This window comes from Capsicum annuum, chromosome 10, assembly GCF_002878395.1.
Source record: "Capsicum annuum cultivar UCD-10X-F1 chromosome 10, UCD10Xv1.1, whole genome shotgun sequence".
NCBI classification, from domain to species: domain Eukaryota; kingdom Viridiplantae; phylum Streptophyta; class Magnoliopsida; order Solanales; family Solanaceae; genus Capsicum; species Capsicum annuum.
The window spans coordinates 33,245,469-33,268,794 of record NC_061120.1 but is presented as its reverse complement, the minus strand read 5'-3'; positions in this window follow the sequence as shown (position 1 = coordinate 33,268,794).

Genomic DNA, 23,326 nt, shown 5'->3' with positions numbered 1-23,326 from the left:
GTTTTAGATGTTTGGAACTTGATTTGGAGGGATTGGATTTTGTTGAGGTGGTGGTTTTTGGTTTAGTGGAGCTTGGAAGGGAAGGTTCAGATTTTGTGGAGGCATTTGACATTCGATTCCCTCTTGCGGAACTTGAAGAGTTTGGGAATGGGTTGGTCTATTGGAGTCTCGGTTTAGGGGGTTATGAGTGGTTTGGCTCGCGGTATTTAGTGGAGCTAGTGAAGGATTTGGCAATTGTGGTCTTGTTTCAGGAGTAACGGTGGCGGAGGAATTTCTATCATGTCCACTTGACAAAACATGCTGAGGAGTAGAAGGACGAGAGTTCCTTTGACTCTCCAGTTGGTCTAACCTCCCATTAATAGTCATCACTTCTCCCCTTATGGCTCCCACTTCGGTACTCAACCTTTCAAGAGCTCGGGTCATAGCCGCAAGAGTGACCCTCATATTCTTCATTTCATTAGAATCCACAGTTTGAGATGTGGTTCCCTCTATTTTTAAGGTATCATCTACACGAGCAACAAACAAGTTAGTTTAAAACTCTCCTCACTCACACACTCTCGAATCACTCACACTCGAGCTCTACAAGTGTTGTACATTGGCTAGTAACTTATGAATCCTTAAGGTTTGAGTTTGCTCTTGTCCGGAGTAGATTCTTCTTTGAAACTACAAGAATTCTTGTCGGACTAAAGTCAAGGAGTTACAACATATTCGAACGATAAAAGCTCACAAACAAATGATGACACGAATACAAGGCTTCAAAGGACTAATTGATAACCCAGTAGGAATAAGAAACTAAGAATCAATAATTAGAAACTAGAATATCCAAATTGAACTTAAGTAATGACGTGAAGAGTGATTAAGGTGATGTGGAAGCATGAAATTGGTCACGGGTTCATACATTTTGTTCAACAACTTGAATCCTTAATCTTCACAATTTTGATGGATGACTTTGCTTTTGGAGGAAAAGTAAAGCCTTGTAACTTTTCAACTTTTTCCAACTCAAAAAGATGAGGCTTGACTTTACTAGTTCCACAAGACAAGGCTCCTTGTTTTAAGGAAAAGTGGTTGTTAAGTCAAGGAAGTGATGTTGGCAAGTCTTTTCATAAACAACTTTACAACTTTGTCTTACAACCCTTTTGGATCTATTTTAGTCTTTATAGTGGTTAAGATATGAGATGATGAGAAAATCAATATGAACACCATAACAATAATTCAAGAACACAACCACAATTGACCAACAATAGCCCACTTTAAAGTTAAGCAACAACACACAAACTCAGCCTACTTCAAGTTCACCATACTACAACTTCAAGTCCACAATAGGAATGTCAATATATTAAGCACAACTTAGCTTTAGACACCTTTTGTGTTGATGAGAAAGAAATCAACACAAGAAACAAACTAGACAAATAAAAGAACATCTAGATATAAACACACAAACACCAATCTTGGCCAAGACAACAACACAACACAATTTTCTTGGCCAAGAACAAGATGGACAGATTTCTCTTTTTTTTTCTAAAATTTTCAGATTTCAGTAACCTTTTTTTTTCTTTTTTTTGGTATTTTTCAACTACCAAACCCAAGATTGATTTTATTGGAACAAAATCAACCACAAGTTTTGATACCAAATGATACAAAAGATCAAACTTACAACAAAGAATCAAGAGAACAACAAGAACAACATCACTAGAGAATCAAAGGCCCCACTCGACTTCTCTAGGTTTTCAAGGCAACAACGACAATATTCAACAAGATAGATAAATAACACAAGATTGCAATAACTATAGTGAATCGAAAGATCCCCACACGGCTTCACTATATCAAGATACAAACAACAAGATTACAAAATAATGGATAGTAACTTGACACAAAATATCCTAGAATCTAAGAACCCTAACATGAAGATTAGGACCCTAAGACTAAAAGATATTTACACCAAATTATTACCTGAATCAAGAGGAACTCATGAACCTCAAGACCCCCAAGTTTCTAGCCAAAGAACAACAAAAGTGTTACTACACTTTGTTGTCTAGTTCTGGGTTCACTCTCAAGAACAAGAGAGAGAAGTTCTCAAAATATTGCAAGACTTGTATTTCTTCAATAATAGAAATGAACTAACTCAAAAATAACCCTAACACTATCTATTTATATTGGTCCACAAAGGGAGATAACAAATAACCATCCTACCCTTGCCAAGGGGAGGCCTTGGAGTGTAAGTTTATTACACTTCAAGGCTCCTCTTCACACTTAAAAACATTTAATCCATTATAAGGCTCTAGTACCAACTCACACACGGCCATTTGCATGAACATAGCTTGGAGTTTTTGTAAATCCCGAGCTTGGATATGTGTGAATGGTCGTGAACTTGTTGGATAGCTTGTAGAACTTGTTGGATAGCTTGGTTCACCTGTATCATGGAGGAAATAAATTAGGATAGAGGTTTAGTGAGTAGGAGTGTGTCCAGGCTAGTAGGAAGTGTTTTTTGATTGCTTTAATGAATGTAGTCGTAGTGTTATATGTCTATCTTGTAGTTCCTTGTTTATGGGGTTTTGGTGATGTTTGGGATTTCTGGATAGACTATATATCATATTATTCTGTAGATGTCCTTTTTTATTTGTTATTGGTGTGGTATCCCTTTTTGTTTTCTATTTTTATGTTTTTCTCATATTATTATTTATCCTGATTTGAGGATCTATCTAAACAACTTCTCTGCTTCATTGAGGTAGTGGCATAGACTGTATACATCTTACCCTCTCCAGAATCCCACTTTGTGATAGTACACTGGGGTCTGGGTATGTTGTTGTTGTTATTATTATATATATTATTAGGTTTGTAATAGGTGTGAATGAAAATTAATAGGTGTTTTTTTTTAAATGACACAAAAAGAAAGGATGCAATTTGAATAGACACCTTTTCGGTTGGGATGTTATGACCTTTCCAATAGATTGTGACTTTTTTGAAGAATTGCACCTTTTTTAAAGAGTTGCACCTTTATGAAGGGGTGCACCTTTCTAAATCATTGCTTCTCTTCATGAATAAAAATGTTGATAGTTATAAATACCTGGATTTTTTCTCATGTATAGACATGAAATTTTGAAGAAAAAATACTCCTTTTTCTTGAAAAAATCTAGTGTGATTTACTGTCGTTGAGTGCATTAGTAGTTCGACAGAATTTGAGGTACCGTTGTTCTGTCAAAGTGATTCATTTTATCCTGGGAGAATATATTCCATAACCTCAAATACTTGAAGGGAATAATTTTCTTATGGACATACCATGAATTCAGTGGACTTGAATCTTTCTGTTTCATCTCTTTTCTTCAAACTTGATTTTACTATTTTTCTAAAAAACAGTTTGAACTTCATGTTGATAGTTCTTCAATTGTTTGAAGTTCTTGAAACTTCATTTTGATAGTTCATACGTTAGTTGAACTTATGGTGAAGTTCTTTACATTTGATTTTTCTATTTTCAAGAAAATAGTTTGAACTTCATTTTTAGTTGTTCATAAGTTGGGTTGAACTTATTGTTAAAATTTTAAAGATATAAATACAAATTTTAAACTTTATTTTGATTGTTCATAGATTAATTTGAACATGTGTTTGAAGTTATTATTGACAAAACATAGATTTTATTAAATCTGAAAAACAACAATCTTAAGAAAATTATAAAAATATTTATTTATTATGCTTGTTTGGTCAAAGGAAAAACATTATCACCATTTATAAATAAAGTACTTGTTCAATATGTATTGAGTATAATTTTGTGGAGACTTTGATTTCTACTCCCTTAGTTAGTAGAATATAAAAACTTTACCGAGAAATCAGTGTGGAAATTATGTTTGAAGAGTATAAAAATTTCACCGATTCGTTAAAATCTCTGTATTGAATTCTGAAGATCAAAATCTGTGGGGTTTCACTTTATTTGAATTTGATTCTCATTTGAAGTCACAAAAACTTTGTCAGGTTTCTAAGTTCATTTGGTTGATGATTTCAAGATATAAAAACTTTATCATTGACTACAAACAAGTTGGTTAAAGATTAGAGTCTTTATTGTTAGTATTCTGAAATGCTAAAATATATGTCAAAGATTTACAGGAAAATGACAAATGAAACTAAACAACAAATTATTTCGATTGTGAAAGGTGTTGTCCCAACGACAACTAATGTTGCATCATTAAGTCATTCATATATTGTTCTAGCAATAAAAATGATAGAGAAACAGGAAAAATATTTTGGTGTGAACTTCAATGAATGACAGAAAATGATATAATTTTGGATGACCAAATATGAAATGCAGATGTTTATAAGTATAGTTCCTTATATTTCAGAAAAAAGTAGGGATTCAAAACCAATTGTCTGGTTTGAAAAATCTTGTGAGTCGTCCCAAGATAGAAGATGAAGAAGTCTTATGGACAAGAGATAAAACATACAATGACCATTCAAAGTGAAGTGCTACAATTATAGTGATGTTGGCCACAAAGATCTAAATAGTCAAGTTCTAAATAAGAACAAGAAAACAAATCAGATAAACATGTTGAAAGCAACTGAAAAGATTTAAAATCGATGTGTTATGATCACTGAATGCAATCTAGTTGGAAATCCAAATGAATGGTGATTTGATTTAGGATCCACTAGACATATTTGTACGGACAATGAAGTTTTTGCTACTTATGATACCGCTGGTCCCAAAGATGTGATCTTCATGGAAAATAATGTAACAACCAAGGTTGAATAAAGTAGAAAGATATTTCTAAAAATGATTTCTAAAAAGGTGTTGACTCTTAACAATGTTCTCCATGTTTCTACTATTAGGAAGAACTTAGTGTTGACAACACTTCTCATAAAAAAAGAGTGTAAGTGTGTGTTTGTTACAGAGAAAGTTGTAATAAGCAAGAACGAAATATTTGTAGGAAAGGGCTACCATAATGAGGACCTTTTCATACTTGATGTAATGGTTCTTGAAATGAAGAAAGCTAAGACTTCTTCTTACTTACTAGAGTCAGATGATTTGTGGCATAGTCATGTAAGACATGTCAATTACAAAGCCTTGCAAAATCTAATTATTTTGGAAGTGTTGCCTAACTTTGAGTGCAATAAATCAAAGTATCAAATATATGTGGAATCTAAGAATGCTAAGCATTCATATATATCTGTTGAAAGGAATTTCAATCCCTTAGACTTAATCCATACAGATATTTGTGATATAAAGTTGACACTATCTCATAGTGAGAAAAAATATTTCATAACTTTTATTGATGGTTGCACTAGATATTGTTATCATTGTGTGGTAAATCATAAGGTTGAAGCTATAGACGTGTTTAGGCAATATAAAGATGAAGTTGAAAATCAGTTGGATAAAAATATAAAATGATAAGAAGTGATAGGAGTAGAGAGTATGAATCTCCTTTTATAGAAATATATTTAAAAATAGAATTATTAATTAAAATACTGCTCAGTATTCACCTTAATCGAATGAGATTGCAAAAACAAAAATCAAGCGTTAAAGAAAATAAGGAATGCATTACTCATAAGTTCTGATTTACTACAAAATATGTGGGGGGAGTTATACTTACAGCAAACTGAATACCCAATAGAGTGCCCCATAGCAACACATTCTATTCCATATGAAAAATGAAAAAGAAGGAAACTCAACTTGAAATATTTTAAAGTGTGGAGGTGTATAGCTAACCTCCTAGCTCATATACCTAAAAGGGTAAAAATAAGAGCTAATACTGTAGACTGTGTGCTCATCGGATATGTTACAAGCAGTAAAGTATGTCAATTTTTGATGCATAAATACAAACATCTGGATCTAATGAAAATATACTATTCAAATCAGATAGTGTTGAGTTTTTTAAACACATTTATCTGTATAATACTGGACATGAGTTGTTTAGTGGAGAATTTAAACGACCTCGAGATGAACCAATTAGAATGTACTTAATAATGAGAATCAAATGCGTAGTATACATTAAAGAACATCAACTTTCTTTGGATCAATTTTGTAATATTTGTTCTTGAAAATGAGCCTCAAACATTTAAAGAAGTTATGTCATCTTCGGACTTATCCTTTTTAAAAGAGGCAATCCATAGTGAGATTGATTCAATCTTGAACAACCATACATAGGAATTTGTTGATCTTCCTCTAGGAAATACACCTTTAGGTTCTAAATGGATCTTTAAAAGGAAAATAAAAGTTGATGGAACTAGTGACAAATACAAGGAAAGATTTGTTGTGAAATTCTTTAGACAAAAAAATGCGTTGATTATTTCGATATTTATTCTCTTGTAATAAGGATAACGTCCATCCGGATATTAATTGCATTGACGGCAGTATATGGTCTTTAAATCCATTAAATGAATGTAAAAATAGCATTCTTAAATGGAGAATTGGAGGAAGAAACTTACACGGAATAACCTAAGGGTTTTGTGATTTCTGATAAAGAAAGAAAAGTGTGCAAAATTGTTAAGTCACTTTATGGACTAAAACAAGCACCTAAACTCTGACATGTAAAGTTTGACCAAATCATATTGGTAAACGATTTCAAGATAAATGAATGTGATAAATGTGTTTACATTAAAGACGCTCTAAATGCAGATGTGGTCTTAGGGATAAAAATTCATAGACTTCCACAAAGGTTGGACTTGTCATAGTCTCATTACATTGAAAAATTAGTTGACAAGTTCAAGTAGTTGGATTTCAGTATTACCAAGACTCCACTAGACGTGATCTTTGCACTTCAAAAGAATGAAGGTGAAAGTGTCTCACAGTTGGAATACGCAAGAGTGTTGATGAATTGTAAGTGACTATACATAGCATGTGCTATTAGTAAATTGAGTCAGTACACGAGTGATCCGAGTCAAACTCATTGGATGGTAATGAAAAAAGTTTTGGAATATTTGAAATATACTCAAGACTATGTTTCACATTATAACAAATATCCAACGATAATTGAAGGATATAGTGATACAAATTAGATCATTAGATCAAATGAAGTAAAATCCATGAGTGATATGTATTTACTTTAGGTGGAGGAGCAGTCTCTTGGAAATCATCCAAATAGATATGCATTGCCTGCTCTACATTGAAATATAAATTTATCTCGTCAGATAAAGCTGGTGAAGAAGTTGAATGGCTTTGAAATTTTATGAAAGATATTCCTTATTGGCCCTAACCTTTGTCACCAGTATGCATACACTGTGATAGTCAAACAGTAATAGGTAGGGTAGGAGCATAATGTATAATGGTAAATTTTTTCATATAAAACAGATAAATAATACCGTTGGAAAACTACTCTTTAGTGGAATTATCATGGTTGACTATGTAAAGTTAAAGGATAATGTGTCGGATTCACTTACTAAAGGCATATCTAGAGAGGGAGTTAAGAGATCATCAAAGGGAATGGGTTTACATCCTAGGAAAAGTCATCATGAGGGTAACTCTACCTAGCATACTGGAGATCCCAAGATTTTGGTTCAAGGATATCAAATAAAGTTGTAAATGACAGATCAAGATTGTCAAAATACTCAATCCAGTCTCATGATTAAGACAATATTTAGGGAACAAGTATAAGGCTTATGGTTTAAAACTTTTTAATGGTTTTTAAGTTTGGTAGGTTTGACCAAATAGTTTTATCTATAGACTAAATATTTAGGAATTACCTATGTGAGAGTTAAGTTGCCGCCGCTTCAAGGAGAATGATAGTAAAGGCCTATTCTCTAATCTCTCATGAAATCAGGATATGTTCATGGCTGAAATGAATAAAATTATGAGAAATATAAATGGTAAAAAGTTGGTTGAGTGACTTGTGTTGTCTAGGTGTACATTAAAGCTCGACGGTTCAAAGATATTACATCTATCTATTGACCAAGTGCATCCGATGAGAGTTCATTATAGAAAGTTCAAAGAAAAACCTACTTATCCAGGTGCAACTAGTCTTTGTTTGTGAATCACATACTTATTAGTAATTTTTTTATGAAATAGTCATTCCATATTAATGTGCGGGATTGTAGGTTTGTAAAAGATGTGAATAGAAAATGAATAGGTATTTTTTTCTAAATGACACCAAGAGAAAGAATGCAATCTGAATAGGCACCTTTTCGATTTGGGTGATTATGATCTTTCCAATAGGTAGTGACTTATTCGAAGAGTTTCACCTTTATAAAGGGGTGCACCTTTTTGAACCATTGTTTCTCTTCATGAAACAACACCTTGATGGCTACAAATACCTAAATTTTTTCTCATGTATAGATATGAAATTTTGAAGAAAAAATACCTCTCTTTCTTGAAAAACTCTAATGTGATTTACTGTCGTTGAGTGCGTTTGTAGGTTGATAGAATTTGAGGTACCACTTTTCTATTGAAGTTATTCATTTTATCCTACAAGGATATATTACATAACTTCGGGTACTTTAGGGGAATAATTTTCTTAAGGATACACTATAAACTCAGTGGACTTGAATCTTTCTGTTTCACCTTTTTATCTTAAAGTTGGTTTTATTATTTTTCAAGAAAACAGTTGCAACTTCATATTGATAGTTCTTCAACTATTTGAACTTGTGTTTGAAATTCTTGAAACTTTATTTTTATAATTCATAAGTTGGTTGAACTTTTGTTGAAGTTCTTAACATTTTATTTTTTTCTTTCAAGAAAATAGTTTGAACTTCATTTTTGGCTGTTCATAAGTTGGGTTGAACTTATTGTTAAAATTTTAAATTTGTAAATACAGAATTTAAACTTTATTTTGATTGTTCATATATTAATTTGAACATGTGTTTGAAGTTACTACTGAAAAAAATACAAATTTTACTAAACACGAAAAACAACACACACACACACACACACATACACAAATATAATAGCAGTGATATGATGTTGGTTGTATATGTGCACTTTAGTGTCACTATTCTAGTCTTTTGAGCCTTGTTTTGAGGATGATTCGTATGCTATATGGGTTGATAATGAGATAAATGTTTATCTAAGTGTCAAAGGACGTGATTACAATGTTAAAAGTGTTTTCAAAACAAGTTCGCACTTAATTGAGTCATTTAGAGTTTAATCGAGAAAACTAGTGTTACTAGCTTGAGTTAGGTGTGTGTGTAGTTGGTTTCGATGGATTATAGTGTGTTAAGTGAGTTCCTTATGTTTTGAATGTGTAATATTATGTGGAAAAACTTGTTAACCTATGCAATGTTTGAATTGAATGAGCCAAGAGTCAACAATAAGTTTAAGTGTAAAGTGTTCGAGACTAGTAATTTACTTGAGTTTCTAGTGTGTTGTTTTTTACGTGTTGTTATGTTGAACTCTAATCCATGGTGTTTGATGTTGTAGGATGCTGTTTAAGTTAATTATGATGAAAAAGGGTATTAAACAAGCTCTAATTAAAGGAAAAACAACACCAAAGGCATGGATGGAAGGAACGATGCTAAAACACTTAACCAAATATTTGGACATATTTTCCAGTGGCTGCCTGCGATTACCACGCGACATAGACTCTATAGAATGCTGATTTTCCTTAGAAAATATTGTGAGTTCAACTTCCAGTGGTATCAGGCGATAGCTTACGATGCATGCTATATTTCATCGCAAAAAGGACCACGACACATGCTGTATTTTGGTGTTCCCATGAACGCACTGCATGCTTTAGTTCAGTACTAAATTGCACGTGAACTCTTCTCCTACTTAGCATATGATTGGTTGACCATCAATTAAACAAGTGTAATTTAGGATTATTTTTTGTGCTTAAAGTTACATGATATATTTTTATCCTACAGGGATTAGGATTATTAAAATATATATACACACACAATACACATAATCTGGGAAGGCTGGAGATCTTGGACTCTTGGGGAATCTTTGGATCAGCTTGGAACGTGATAAAACATTAAGGGAGTTATTGCACTTCTTTTTAGGTTTTTTTAATCTTTTCTTTAGCTTTCTTTGATATTATATCATGTATTCATTATTTTGGATCATGAGTATGTCCATGAGTGGCTAAAAACCTCCATTCCGAGATTAAAGCAAAGAGCATGAGTATTATTGTTTTGAATTAATTTAGTTAAATTTTGCTTATCATTATGGTTGTTTGTTTATTCTTATTTTAATTATTTTGAGGATTAATCACCCTTAGAATACATAGATTGTCAACCTTTTGATCTTAGGAAAGGGAATAAGAAGATAGAACATGGGGATGAACAAAGTATGATTTGTATTTTTTATGAAATAAGGAATTGGAATTAGTGTCTAGGACAAGGATGTACTTAGATGTCGTCCTTGATTCACATGTAGGATGATAGCTTAAGAACTTAAGTGGATTATTACATCCCCACTCAACGATGTAGTTGTAATGTCTAAATTAGGTAAACAGTTAGGGGTCGGGAGACCATGATCATGTAATTAACTTTATGAATCAACAACCAAGATAAGTAAGTTAACGAATGAATTTTAATAACATAGTATGACCGTTTGAAGTGCTTTAACCCTGGGCTTTCTCCTATTGATTGCTTTCTCCTATTGATTGACTCAAGACCTTTTTTTTACGCGTTGTTTACTTCATTTTTAGTTTACAATTATTCAACATAATTCCTGGTTACTTTATCTCAATTGTTAAACTAGAATTGGATAGTTGTCGACACAAATCCCTGTGGGATCAATATTCGGCTTTCTTGAAGGCCACTATATTACTTGGTAGACCACGTACACTTGCATGTATGCTTAGGCGCTTTCAAGTTTTTTGATGCCATTACCGGGGATTTGTTAATTGACAACTATCTTTTTTTTTTTAATTTAGCTATATTGAGTTATAAATAGTTTAGTAATTTCTCTTTTTAGTTTCTTTATTCTTTTTTATTTCTCACACTTCTTAAGATGTCATCCTGGATAAATGGTTTTCGAGTGATGACGTTTCTTGTCGGTGTATAGTTTGTGGAAATAGTGGTCATTCTATAGATATGTGTGTTGTCAACCCCGATTCAGTAATGTTTGTGGGATATGATCAAAGGAAATACTATGTGAACGCCTACAATCAATAATCGCAGGTTCAGAATAACAGGCCCCGACTCAAACAAGCAAATTGGAAGAGATGATCAAACAACTTCTACCTTATCAAGCACAGTTGTTAGCAGATATAAAGAGTAATGGGACCATTCTAGAGAGTCGGAAGATTATCATGAAGAACTTGGAGATACAAATAGGGCAAGTGCAGCAGGTACATAATACCAGACCTCAAGGTGATTTGCCAAGTGACAATGAATATGTAATTGCAATCAGTTTGAGGAATGATACAGAGCTTAAAGAAGAAACTTCAAAGACAACTAAGGAGGTAGAAACAGAGTTGACTTCCCAGCCTGTTATAGACTAAGTTGTTGATAATTCAAGAAAGTCTAAGTACTCAAAAACTAAAATTGTTGAACAGGTTAAGGAGATACCACCATATGAATCGCAGCCATTCAGTTGTCATTTTTCTCTTGAGACTGAAATTGGGAAGATGAATAATAGTGAGGGTGTTGTGGATAGTGTAAATTTTGAAGTGGGATTGGTTGGGCCTCACTCAAAGCACTTTTCTATATTATGTTTAGATGGTGTCTTGTCTATGGAATCATTTAAAATAGTGAAAGAGTGTGAAGATGAAGAACAAGAATCCTATATTCTTGATTTTACACCCGATAAGTAACATAAAAATACATCCCACTTCAAGGCCGACTGATTTACTATGCACATTTCATTACTCGGTTCCTTAATTTTTATACCGCGACCCTATGAGCGAGGCCAAAATATGGATACAAAGTTGGGGGTGAAATTCATATCTTTAAGGTGGAATATAATTTTGATTGGGTTGTGCCGCAATACTAAATCAGGTGCTTCTTGGGAGACAACCCAAGTTATGTAGGTATGTTTTATTTTTAGTTTTTGGTTTTTACTTCACATATTTTTTTTGTTTTGTTGAGTCATAGGTTGACAGAAAGTTTGAGTACCGAAAACCTGAGATAAAGAGCATTGCGAAGATTGAGTGTGGGGTCCCACAGACCTATTTTATGTGTAAAGATGCTACTAGTTAGGCCTAGAGGCCTTAGGGAGTATTTCTATCTCTTAATTTTAAGTTCACTTTGGGATAAAGTAGATTTTTAAGTGTGGGGTGGGGAAATTCCTAATTTTTGGCTCAATTTAAATATTTTTGTGTGAGATATTCTTCTTGTTGTAATTTTTGATTACATGGTGCAAGTGTTTTAATTGTAAAAGCATATTGATTGGGAGAATTACTATTTTTGAGACTCCTAGGCTCAAGTTTATGACTCTTGTATATGTTGGCTTAAATTTGAATTCATGCTATTGTTTGGTTAAGAGTTTATGATGATCTTATGTGAGTTGAGCATGTGCTATGTGTGATGTAAGGTATTCATATATTCCTTGTTGCATGTGATGTCTAGAACTTGCTCGGCGTCTGTGCAAAGCGAAATAAAGAATGGAAGTTTAGGAGATTATTTAGGCATTTCTTTGATAGCCTAGTTTTATACCTTCTTTTGTCCTACCCTTTGTGCTTAATCCTAGTCAGCCTCGTTGAGCCTTTAACTTTTTTCTTTGGTAGACTCACATGTAGCCTAATCCTTTTTTTGATAGACCTTAATTTGATCCAAAGATCCTAGGCGCTTTAATAAAAAATTATGTGAGTAAGGAGTTGAAAATAAGAGAAGAAAATGTGAAATTGAAGCCCCCAAAGAAATAGTTATTGGTATTTTAAATTGATATATTGTGGTTGGGAGTGAAAAAGAAATTTGTGCTAAAATTGGAATCATGAATAAATAGAAAAATCTTCCCACCATAATATGTTGTTAATTTAGCTTAATAAGATGGGATGAAAATAAAAGAATGAGGCAGACAAAAAATGGTGTAACTTGGTTGTTAGAGATTGGTTTTAATTGAATATAAAAAGTGATGTATTAAAGCTCTTAGGGAAGATAATCACTATTCCAAAATAGTTCCTACCCATCCCTTAGCCTATATTACAACCCTAAAAGACCTAATTTATCCTGAGCTTTAACATTCTAATATTAGTGACGGACTATACTAAGGGTAATTCTATGGGTCATTGTGTGTAACTTGTGAATTCCTTGTGAGAGTGAGTGTAAGTTGACTCTTATACCCATTGTGTTATGAATTGCTTTTATTATGAGTGATTATGGGTAACTCTCATGTTGTCAAGGGCCCATGTTTGATGAATGTGGGTGATTTGTATGATGTCCTTTATTGAATGATAAGCATGAGTTTCCCAACTAGGTGAGTCAATTCTTGAGGTTAGGATGTTTTGGAGTAATGTTCATGAGCTTTCAATGGTGTTATAGCATGCTTAGTGGAGACACTTACATTCTGCGTAGTAATTATAGTACTAGCTTGAGTGTCTTTCATGTAGTAGAAGTGTAGAGTCACCTTAGTTAATGATACTTATAGTTAAGAGTTGTTCGAGGATGAACAAGGCTTTAAGTGTGGGGTGGTGATGTTGGGTGTATTTGTACACTTTAGTAGCACTATTCTAGTATTTTTAGCCTTGTTTTGAGGATGATTCGTATGCTATATGGGTTGATAATGAGATAAATGTGTATCTAAGTGTCAAAGGATGTGATTGCAATGTTCAAAGTATTTTTCAAACAAGTTCACACTTAATTGAGTCATTTAGAGTTTAATCGAGAAAACTAGTGTGACTAGCTTGAGCTAGCTGTGTGTCTAGTTCATTTCGATGGATTCTAGTGTGTTAAGTGAGTTCCTTATGGTTTGAATGTATAATATTATGTGGAACAACTTGTTAACCTGTGCAACATTCAAATTTAATGAGCCAAGAGACAACAATAAATTTAAGCGTAAAATGTTCGAGACTACTAATTTGCTTGAATTTCTAGCGTGTTGTTTTTGATATGTTGTTATGTTGAAATCTAATCCATGGTGTTTGATGTTGTAAGATGATTTTTGAGTTAATTATGGTGAAAACAGGTGTTAAATGAGCTGGAAATTAAAGGAAAAACAACACCAAAGGCATGGATGGAAGGAACGATGCAAAAACACTTAACTAAATATTTGGATGCATTTTCCAGTGGCTGCCCGCGATTACCACACGACACAGGATCCATAGTGTGCTGCTTTGCCTTAGAAAATATTGTGAGTGCAACTTCTAGTGGCATCAAGCGAATAGCCCATGACCCATGCTATATTTTGGCACAAAAAGGGCCGCAACGTATGTTGTATTTTGGTGTTCCCATGCACGCATTGCATGCTTCAGTTCACTGCTAAATTGCACGTGAACTCTTCTCCTACTTAGCATATGATTGGTTGACCATCAATTGAACGAGTGTAATTTAGGATTATTTTTTGTGCTTAAAGTCGCGTGATATATTTTAATCCTACAGAGATTAGGATTATTAAAATATTGTACACACACATTACACATAATCTGGGAAGGCTGGAGATCTTGGACTCTTGGGGAATCTTTGGATCAGCTTGGAATGTGATAAAACATTAAGGGAGCTGCTGCACTTCTTATTAGGCTTTTTAATCTTTTCTTTAGATTTCTTTGAGATTATGTCATGTATTCATTATTTTGGATCATGATTATGTCATTGAGTGGCTAAAAACCTTCATTCCGGGATTAAAGCCAAGAACATCAGTATTATTATTTTGGATTAATTTCGTTAAATTTTTTTTATCATTATAGTTGTTTGTTTATTCCTTTTTTAATTATTTTGAGGATTGATCACCCTTAGAATACATAGATTGTCAACCTTTTGATCTCAGGAGAGGGGATAGGAAGATAGAACATGGGGATGAACAAAGTATGGTTTGTATTATTTTATGAAATAAGGTATTGGAATTAGTGTCTAGGACAAGGATGTACTTAGATGCCGTACTTGATTCACCTGTAGGATGATAGCTTAAAGAACTTAATTGGATTATTACATGCCCGCTCAATGATATAGTTGTAATGTCTAAATTAGGTAAACGGTTAGAGATCAGGAGACCATGATCATGCAATTAACCTTATGAATCAACAACCAAGATAAGTTGATGAATGAAGTTCAATAACATAGTATGATTGTTTGAAGTGCTTTAACCCTGGGCTTTCTCCTATTGATTGTCTCAAAACTTTTATTTTTACGCGTTGTTTACTTTATTTTTAGTTTACAATTATTCAAAACTCTTCTTGGTTACTTTATCTCAATTGTTAAACTAGAATTGGATAGTTGTCGACACAAGTCCTTGTGGGATCGATATTCGGCTTTCTTGAAGGCCACTATATTACTTGGTAAACCACGTATACTTGCGTGTGCGCTTGGGCGCTGTCATGATACAGTCTTGTTGTTTGGCTATCGACATCCCGATGAACAAGAACTAGAACTGGAATCAACATAGTTTTATTAAATATTCATTTACGTATATCACTATGAATAACTCTATATATAAATATGCATATATGTGAAATAATAAGTTTTTATAATACAATATATATATATATATATATATATATATATATATGAAAATACTATACACAACTGTGTATTTACATAAATTATTATATATTAGTAGGAAGAATCATGTGTCGCATTTGTATGTCGCTTGGTTAAAAATTAATGTATATCATATTGGTTAAATTGGTGTTCATAAATAGTATTCAGAGTCATGGAGTCAGTGAAGTGTTTTTTTTTTTTTTACTTTTTATATGTTTTGTAGTATAGTAGGAACAACTTGTATCTTAATATGTAAATTATATAAGAAAAAATTAATGTATATTAAAATAAACTAACACTGATCATAATTCATTTTCACAGATGATTTGTATATCATTCTGTATAACTTTGTATCATAATCATGAAAAACTCAAAAGAATTCAGCAATCGAACATACATATATTGATGTACTAGTAGCAAGTATGTTGACAGTAACAATGGTGATATTGATGCTCATCTCAGAAACAAAGAAAGAGGATATGAAAATGAGAAGTTTTTCGACATAACTTCAGAAACTTTTAGGTAAGTCTCACACAAGGAAATAAAGCAGGTCAAAGAGAATAAAAGAATTGGGCCCAACAACTTATTCGGCCAATCATTCGTATCAACCCAACAACCCACAAGTTCATAGTTCAAATATTTTCTGTCTAATTTCATATACTTGTACATAGCATGGGATTCTCCCTTGATAGATTTTTCTAGAATTTGTATAATTGTACATAATCAGTTACACTAGAGACAAAGTTAGTTAGAAACTATCTTTATTTACAAAATAGGACATTGTATTAAGTATAAGTAGCTCACAATTACATCAATGAAGATCATTTGGAAATTTCCCAAAATTTCTCATTAGTTCTCTAATTTCTTTATGGGATCAAAGCTTCTTTGAAGATCCTCTCTTCGAAGCTTTCTTTTCTCTTTAATGGCAAGCACCAGCTCTAAGTCAACTCTTATTCTTGCTATTTCCAAGGTATTGGATCAAAGCAACCCTTACTTCCTTTATCCATCTGATTCACTAGGGATGTTTTTGGTGAACTCTACTTCTAAAGGAAAAGGCTATGGGGATAGAGAAGATCCATTCTTATTTCTCTCTCAACTAAAAATAAGTTAGGATTCATTGATAAAAGCTACAAGGCTCCATCTCTTAGCAGTCTAGATCTGTAATCATGGACCCGGTGCAATTACATTGTTACCAGTTGGTTGCTGAATTTACTTGCTAGAGACATTGCAGACAGTGTGGTCTATTTCAAAATTGCTGAAGAACTATGGAGAGACCTTGAGGATAGATTTTACCAATCTAATAGAGTTAAATTATATCACCGATAAAAGGGAATGAGTGAGTTGTCCTAGGACACACATGACATTGAAGGATACTACACAAAAGTTAAGGGGTTATGGGATAAGATAGATACCTTGAACACCCAAAACACTTGCTCTTGTGAGTGTAATTATGGTAGTCCTAAAAATGACAAAGGCACAACAAGATGAGAGACTCATTCAATTCTTCATGGGATTGAATGAGGCTTATGGGAATATAAAAAGCAACATCTTAATGATTTTACCTCTACCATTTGTAAGTTTTGCCTATTCTATTCTTATTCATGATGTAAAACAAAGAGAGATTTTTGTCTACTCTAACCCTGCAAGAGATCATTCTTCATACTTGGTTACTGATAGCAACACACTTCCTCAGTAGTTTCAAAAAAAGATGAGGAATCACACTCCTGATTATAGATCTAAGAAGATTAGCATATATTTGATATGTTCTCACTACAAGAAGGTTGGACACACAATTGACAAATGCTATAAGATCATTGGTTTTTCTAATGATTTAAAGTTCACCAAAAATGAAAGGATGCACAGCACTGTGAGGAGCAATATTGTTATTCCCTCTGATTTACATAGCTATCTTAGTTTGCTACCTAATTGTGCAGGTCAAGTAGGGAATCAGTTCACTAGTGAGCAATTCTCTCAATTGGTTAACCTAAATCTAGTAAAGCTCTCTTAGCCAAAAGCTTCACTTGATGATTCTGCAGCTACAATTGGTTGTGCTGGTAATGGTTTAGTTTCTTATTTCCTTTTTCTAAATTCCAACCCCTTGGTTTAGTTTCTTATTTCCTTTTTCTAAATTCCAACCCCTGGATTTCAGATTCAGGGGCTACTTAGCATATCTATTTTGATGCAAGAAATTTCACTACTCTCACACCACTTAATCAAGCTATTAACATTACTTTACCTAATTATTTTGGGGTAAGGTCACTCATTCAGTGATTATTGCTCTATTACCTGATCTCATTATTCACAATGTCCTTTATGTTCCTTTATTCAAGATCAATCTCTTATCAGTGCACAAGTTATGCATATAATTAGATTGCCTAATTATTTTTACCAAATGTGTCTTGCAAGGCCCTTCAGTGAAGAGGACTCTGGTTCTTGGTGAAGCACGGAATGGTCTCTATCAGCTTTTCCCTTCAAGTCTCCAGTCTAAGAGTCATTTCAAGTAAGATGCAGTTTCTTTTTCTAGTTTTAGTTTTTCCACTTATAATTCCCTATCTAATTCAGTTTCAAGTAATAGAAGTTCTGACTTTCCTTTATGGCATGTAAGATTGGGCTATTTGCCTATTTTATTAATGAACAAGTTAAGTTCAATTGTGATTCTAATTTTATTTGTGATGTTTGTCATTTTTTCAGGCAAACTAAATTGTCATTTCCATGTAGTTACATCAAAACTAAATCATCTTTTGAATTAATTCATATTAATATATGGGGTCCCTATAAAAATTCAACCTATAATGGGTACAAATACTTTCTCACCATAGTGGATAACTTTAGTAGAACTACTTAGTCTTATCTCTTTAGTACTAAGGCTAATGTTTTCCCTGTAATAAAACAGTTTTTATCCTTGGTTCAAAGACAGTTCAACACTCAAGTCAAAGCCATTAGGTTTGACAATGTCTTATTAGAATTAGGAAAGGGATCTGTTGCCTCTGGATTTTTGTCTTCCTAAGGTATTTTACATCAAACATCATGCATTTCTACTCCTCAACAAAATGGAATAGTGGAGAGAAAGCATAGACATCTTTTAGAAACTTCTAGAGCTTTGTTTTCAGTCTAATCTACTTATTTCTTATTAGCGTGATTGTGTTCTTACTTCTACCTTTTTAATCAATAGATACCCTTCCATAATCTTAAATGGTAAGACCTCTCATGAAATATTGTTTGGTTATCCTCCCAAGTATCAATTTCTTAAAGCCTTTGGTTGTCTGTCTATGCTTCTACTCTTACTCAAAATAGATCAAAATTTTCACCTAGGGCTATTGCTTGTGTGTTTTTAGGATATCCTTTAGAAAAAAAAGGGTATAAGTTATTATCTTTACAAGACAGAAAAGTTTTTGTTTCAAGAGATGTTCATTTCCATGAAATGGTTCTAATTTTATCTCTTTCACATACTACCTCTACATATTCCTATAATGTTCCTACAGGTCCTAATTTAACACCTAATTTCCCTACTCCAATGTAACCTTCATCGCCTTCTACTCCTTCTAATTTTGATTCTCATCTTACCTCTTCTATCCCTGATCCTACTATTTCTTTACCTGAAACTGCTACTACTTCTCTTGAACCCTAAAGATCATCCAGAACCTATAAACAACCTGTTTAGTCAGATGATTATTATTGTAATAATGTGTTTCTCACTGATCTTACCTCCTCTTACTTCACTACACCTACCAATCCATAGGTTTTTCCTTTTAATGCACTCTCTTCTACAAATCAAGTTGTAGTTAACTCTATCTCTTCTGTCACTAAACCTACTATCTATGTGCAAGCTGCAATGCATCCAGGTTCTTAAGAAGCTATGAATGATGAGATTGAGACAGTAATAGATAATCAAACCTGGGATATTGTGGAGCTATCCAAAAACAAAAGGGCTCTACCCTGCAAATAGGTGTATAAAGTGAAACACAGATTTGATGGTAGTGTTGAAAGACTCAAAGCAAGACTAGTAGTTTGAGGTGATATTCAAAGGGTTGGGATGGACTTTACTGAAACATTCATCGGTGGTAAAAATGAAAACTATAAGGTGTCTTTCGGCTATTGCTAGAAAGAATAAATGGCCTCTTTTTCAACTAGATATCAGAAATGCCTTTCTTCATGAAGAACTCGATGAAGAGGTCTACATGAAGTTTCCAACATGTATGGATTCTCCCAGTCCTAATCTTGTTTGTCAACTCAAGAAATCACTCTACGGATTAAGGCAAGCATCGTGTCAATGGTTTACTAGACTATCAGCAGCTCTTCATTTCAAAGGATTTCACTCATCGCTTAATGACTACTTACTGTTTTACAAGAACTCCGGGAATCTTATCACCATCATTGCTATCTATGTCGACGACATTATCGTCACTAGGAGTGATTTATCTATTATTATACAATTAAAGGAATTTTTCAAAGGTGAATTTAAAGTAAAGGATTTGGGAAACTTACACTATTTTTTGGGACTTGAAATTTTCAGAGAAGATTGTGGTTTGATTGTCACTCAAAGGAAATTAGCTCTTGAGCTCCTTACCGAGTTTGATTGTGCCCATTTGTCCCCAATTTCTTCTCCATTGGAACCATCAGTTAAGCTCTCATCTAGCTCCGGAGAATCATCACTGACCCCACTATTTATCGTCTCCTAATTGGAAAGCTCAATACCTTACACATACTCGCCCTGATATTTCTTATGTCGTCCAAAATCTCTCCCCATATATACAACAACCCTGTCTTCTCCATTTCAATTCTGTTCTCTGAATTCTTCGTTATCTATGCTCAGACCCCTTTCTGGGATATGATTTGAGAGTTTGGAAAATGATTTGGGATAGTGAATGATTTTCTGAAAGGGAGAATGAGTTCAAAATTTTGGAAGCTATTTAAATGAGATACTATGATGGTTTAAGAGATTTATGGATATGATTTGATAAATTTGGGAGAGTGGAATATATTCAGAAGATCTTTACTGCTTATTAAATAGAAAATTTTGGCCCAAAAAGTGGGAATAGGCTATCTGTTTCTTAAGATTTTGAAATATGACTATTTTATGCTATTTGTTTGTCCATGTTTATGTCTAGTGTCCAATTTTCAAAGATTTATGTCATATGAGTCCGTGAAATCTTTGATATGATCATGACGTATGCATGTGAATTTGGATTCTTATGGTGTGCGTGCTGATTTTGACTAAGATTATGGTTGAGGGCACATGATTGTTGGATGGCGATATTGATATGAGATACTATGTAACATCTTTAATAGTGTCATTTTGGATATTGATTATGAGATATATGTCAATTTTAATAGTGAATCTTTATTTGCTTATCTTGTTGACGTTTCCGCTGTGATGTTCATTCACATGAGTTGTACTTCCTTCATCTTATTTTACTTGTTCTAAATTTTTTAATTTGATTTTCATTTTATTAGTTATTTTTCACAAATCAAGAAGAGATAATTTTTTTTATGTTTTACACATTGCATTAATTATTTTTTTTTTAAATTAAAATATAAACATCATTTAATAGGAATACTATGATAAACTAGTCATATTATTAATTACTCCCCCTGTCTCATTTTACTCGTCTCAAATTTTCTAATATAATTTCTCATTTTACTTGTCATTTTTCATTTTTCATTTTCTTTTTTACCCTTAGTATTAATTGTTTTATCTCTAAATTAAAATATAAACATCATTTAATAGGAATAATATTGTAAAGTAGTCATGTTATTAGTTGTTTTTCTTAATCAATGTGCATTGTCAAATTGAAACGAGTAAAATAGGAAGGAAAAAAGTATTTTTCTTAATCAATATATTAAGTTAAATTAGGATAAATAAAATGGGACGGAGGAAGTAGATGCAGATTCTTTTATCCTTTATCTATGCAAGTTGAACTTATTGGGTTAGTATGTTATAATGTGTTGTGCGTATTTTTTGTTGCTGCTCTCTTATTAATGGAACATATTACTTCTTCAAGTTAAAAATAAACTATTTTTAAGCTATTTTTAATATTCAAAATAAGTTAATTGGTCATTCGTTAAGAGATATGTTAGAAATTTGTTCTATTTTTATTTTTTATTTATATTTTTTAGGTTATAAGTTCTAAAAGACTTGATTGACTTTATTTTAACGCGATTGAAATTTCAAGAGTAGTTTAGTAATATCTAAAAGGGTAAACATGAAAAATAAGGTACAATTTATGACCTATTTTTTCCTTAATAAGTGTGAATTGATACAAAAATTCATTTATTTTGAACTAGAGAAAGTAACGATTAGAAATTACTGCTTTTTTTCTAATTCTCATCACTATTTTATAGGGGATAATTAATGACACTTGCTAGGAAATTATGTAATCACTCCTTTTTTATCCTGCGCAGTATATGCATATTTGAATAGAAATAGTAACTGCTTCTTTGTTGATATTTTGAGACCATGATATACTCTTTTTATTCCTAGAAGCTGATGACTAGTATTATCTTTCACCATTCAGGGTAGCACTCCCAACAGAATTTTCTTCATATCAAGAGTCGAACCCTCGACCTCTGGTTAAAGGTGGAGTAACCCCATCCGTTGCACCACAATCTATGTTGATTTTAATTTGGTTATTGCATCGTGATTCGATCAACTCGAGGTTTGTTGATTGCTATCGCAATTTAATGAAATTGGATTGTGACAATGACACTATCTACTTTGATATCTTCATTGAATTAATTAGTGCCATCAATGTCAACATTAATGTAGGCAAACCAACTTTGTGATGCCAATGGCAAATATGATACTCTATGTTTGAAAATAATTGATGCTTTCTGATTTGACATTCCTCTTGAGATAATATTTATCAGGAATTTATTTTATTAAAATAATTTAAACAATTATGTTTTGAAAATATAAATATGAGTATATGCATTTTATTTAGTCATTTAATGATAAATATAGTATTGAAAGAATAAAATAACATTCTCTTGATTTCATAAAGGAACAATAAATTTAAAAAAAATACTTTCAGAAAAAGGATCAACTATTTTGAAATGAATAAAGTATGTTTGCATTTTAAAATGTGCAAGTATGTATCTCAGTATAATATTTATATTTCAAATAATTTTCTAATACATACCGAATATCAAACTTTTTAGAAACTTAAACCAAATATTATAAGAACAGAGTCGATTCAAAAAATCGAAAAAAAACCGACCTAGTCCATTGTTTATTAAAAAAAAAATAATAATGACAAATCGATGGACACCATCAGTTTTATTTGCACAAAAATGCACGAAAATATAAAAAAGTTTTTAAAAATCTGTTTTAAGAAAACCAACACAGTCCCACTTTTTTGGTTACAAAATCAATGGACTCCATCAATTTAAGTGTAAAATTGCAGTTGAAGAATACAAATAAAATGATGAAAGTATTTCATCAGAAAACAAGTGCGGTCGAGTAGTAGAATTTTTCAAAATCATAGAAAATACCCGGGTTTGATTCCATTTACCTATATTTTTCAATATTTTTAATTGTTTTGAAAAACCGATCCTATCAACTTGTTTTTGTCGATTTTTAAAAATCGACGAATAGGATTGAATTTTCGTCGATTAATATAACCGATGTTATCCATCAAATTGCTAAAAGCGATGAAACCAAATTCAACAAATGTAAGCGCATCAATATTTCATCAATTTTGACAAAAATCAATGCAGCCTGTCAATTTTAGCCCTCATGTTTAGGCTTTTTTTTTAATAGTGCAAAAAAATTAGTGGTTTCCTACTTATTCCACTTATTTTTTCGATGTTTGGGTAGTAACAAAAAAATACTACTCCA